Here is a 3,587-nt window from a genome sequence, read left to right as displayed (position 1 = left end):
ACGCAGATTGTTGATAAATCGTCCACCAATCTTGACCCTACGTTTCTCCTCATAGAGCCCAGCCTCCCGGATAATCTGTTCTGCATATAGGTTGAATAGGTATGGAGATAGGATGCATCCCTGGCGTACGCCCTTCCCAATTTTGAACCATGCAGTGTTCCCTTGCTCTGTTCTGACAACTGCCTCCTGTTCCAAGTATAGGTTTCGCATTAGAACGATCAAGTGTTCTGGGATTCCAATTCTTCTGAGTCAGCCACAGTTTTTTATGATCCACACAGTCAAATGCCTTTGCATAGTCAAGAAGAGCAAATTATAAAACCTTCTAGGAATTGCATTTTAACATCAAGAAAACAAAAATCCTCATGACAAGGCCAGTATGTAATATTATGATAGATTAAGAAAAGACAGAAATTGTTAGTGATTTAATCTTCATTGGATTATAAGCAACCTTGACACCAGTAGTCAAGAAATAAAAAGATAAGTTGCATTGGGAAAGTCTGCAGTCAAGGATCTCTCCAAAGAGCTAAGGAGCAAAGATGTCTGTTTAAAGGCTAAGGTGCAACTAATCCAAGCCATGATCTTTTTAATACCTTACTATTGATAAAGTGACGGAGACAATTGGGCCAGGTGACTCATAGATAATAAGGATGCCTCATGATAGGGCAAGATTCAGAGTCATTGTTCATTGGCTTGCTATGAGTAATTGACTTGACTTCACTGAGCAACAACATAAAAGCAAGCATCTGAAAATTTGTTAGTGAGTAAATATGACAAAATGATCAATTCCTTTGAATTGTGGTGCTGGAGACTGTGGAGAAGGGCATTGAATATACCTTGGACTGCAAAGAGAACAGATAAACATGTCTTGGTGAGAGTGCAGCCAGAATGCTCCTTAGAGGGAAGGGTGGAAAAACGTCATCTGATATACTTTGGGTATGTTGTTAGGAAGCTTAAGTCCTTAGAGAAAGACAACGTAATCAGAAAAGTGGAGAATCAGTGAAGGATAGGAAGACTTTCAATGAGAAGGATGGGTATCGTGATTGCAACAATTGGCCCTAGTGTGTCACAGATGATAAATGTGGTACCAAATAGGACATAATTCAAATCTGATGTTCGTAGATTTCTACAGGTGGTACTTGACTTGATGGTATATAACTAAAACAACAACCACCACCAGGCTTAAATTTTGAAGATTAACCAATAAAAAATAGGTCTCCCCCAACAAAAACAAATAAGAGACGACAGTGGATCCTCGGCATTAGATATTCTTGCATGAAACAGAGTAAGACTAAGCCTTGGATCAAAATCAGCAGTACCAATAGGAGAGAAAGTAGAGGCTCAGGGACCAGTATGACGCAAAGCTGATCTAGAACTGCTACCTCATGGAGCCAGCGTCCAATATGTTAGCCTGGTAGAGCAGGGTGTTTATAGTACTGGCCCAAAGCCTTTGGCCAGAATTCAGAGTCATGAGATAGAGAGTCAGAGGAAGGGCTGCTTACGAGCATACCTGAAAAGAAGTTGCTATGACCGACAAATTGGACCTGAATGTTCTCAAATAAATTGTAACTTCTTTCAAAAAATTCTAAAACTGCAAGTAATTTTTTGCAAGTGCTGTGTGATCATTTCAATAAATTAATAAACCAAACAACAGAATAACAAAAGCATTGGGAGCTACAGTTGGTGTTGAATTTAATAAAACAAGGTTCAGAAACATGAAAGTATGTTTGAACTTATAGAATCAGCTTTGGGTTGTCACTGTCATTGGGATTATTCCTACTTATGTAATTAGTAGAGCTCAGATGCTGCTCCTCTTATACTGACCACATTTTATTTGTACATGTAAAGTCAAATGGCTAGAAATCAAAGACAAAGAGAAGAATGTAAGGCATAGAGAATTAATGGGTATAAGAAAGGCTCATTATTGCAGCATAAACTTCAACAAATACCAAATTGTTTGTGTTGTTGTATGCCATCTAGTCAGAACTGACTCATGGCTGACCATAGTGTGGGTTTTCAGAGGCAGTAAATTGCATTGGAGAATATTGCCCAAACTTCTCCCCCTGAGCAGCTGGTGTATTTGAATCTTGTGCCTTTGGAATTGTAGCATAACTTTTTACTATTAGATTACTATAATTTTCCTAGAAATACTATGTAAGAAGGGGAATAACTAACTTTGTAAACAATAGGGATCTCCAATGGCCTCTAGTTGTGTTGCTAACCCAAATGTATGTGGTTCAAGTCCACCAGCTACTCATGATAAAAAGATGAGTATTCTACTCTTAGGTGATTTATAACCTCTGAAGACCTACTGATGAGTCGCCTATGAGTCAGTATCAACCTGATGACACATATCAACAAACAAAAACCTCCTAAGAACTTGCCCACCTAGAATCATACAAAGTACAAATATTGTCTTTAAAAGAAAAATAATAATTAAATCCTTGCAACAATTTATTGCTAGAAGATCACACTTAGAAAATAGTAAATTAACTGCTTTTGGCTGAGGAGAATTAATAATGAAGAATATAATTTATATGAAAATTATGCATATTAACCTGAACTTACACTTAAAAGTTAATAAAAAATTTGTTTCTATTCAAAACACTTCAGGATGAAGTTAATATTGATTAATAATACACAAAATACTCTGAGGCACTGGGTAGCTGCTACATCTAGAAAACCTGAGAATAGGATCTATGTGCTGCTATAAGGAAAATCTGCCACCACATTGGTTTAGAAAGTCCCTTTACGATGATCCTCACAGGGGGAAAAAAATGACCATCTAACAGAAATGAAACAATAAGGATCAAGTCCATTCTTCTCTACCCTCTTTAAAATTTCCTGAACAAGTCAATTTTGACTTGTGGCAATTCCATTAACATCAGAATGGAACTGTGTTACATGGGATTTCAAATGTTTGATTTCTAGTTTGTCAGACCCTTCTTCCAAGATACTTCACATGGACGTGACTTAACATTTTGGCTTGAAAAACTGAGCATATAATTCATTCCCACCACCCCAAAATTCCCATATCCTTATAGTGCCACTGTGTGCATACGTCTGTGAAGGTGTCCTCTGCAAATTGAAATCTAAGTTAAGAGGGTCAATCTTACAATTACAAAGCAGATATTAAAATAATATCTTTGGAGCTGAATGATAATAAATTAAAGGAAGGTATATAGAGTTTCTAAGAAAGAAGGATTGTATTTAGTTTAAAACATCTAGTTCTCCTATATTCTTTGGCATTGGGTGGCAATTAACTCGTAAATGGCTGGTTTCTGAGACTAGAAGTCTCAAGAGAGGAGATTGTCCATATTTCTCCCTTGGATCCACTTGTGAATTTAAATGCACCAGAGAGGAATGGCATTTGGGTTAACAGCATTACATCAAAGAATACAAAGGAATAACATGTAAGTACAATATTTTTGAAAAGCAAAATATTACAATGAAATGTCCAAGGAGTTGGAGTCGGAAAATCAAAAGGGCCGAACTCGCTCAGCATACCTTAAGCTCAAGGAACTGAAGAACAAATTCAAACCTCGAGTTGCTATAATCAAGGATGCTTTCGGCAGAACGTTAAATGATCC

This window comes from Elephantulus edwardii, unplaced genomic scaffold (assembly GCF_000299155.1).
Source record: "Elephantulus edwardii isolate Elephantulus edwardi_28Jun2011 unplaced genomic scaffold, EleEdw1.0 scaffold00451, whole genome shotgun sequence".
Taxonomy (NCBI): domain Eukaryota; kingdom Metazoa; phylum Chordata; class Mammalia; order Macroscelidea; family Macroscelididae; genus Elephantulus; species Elephantulus edwardii.
This window is presented reverse-complemented; position numbering follows the sequence as displayed.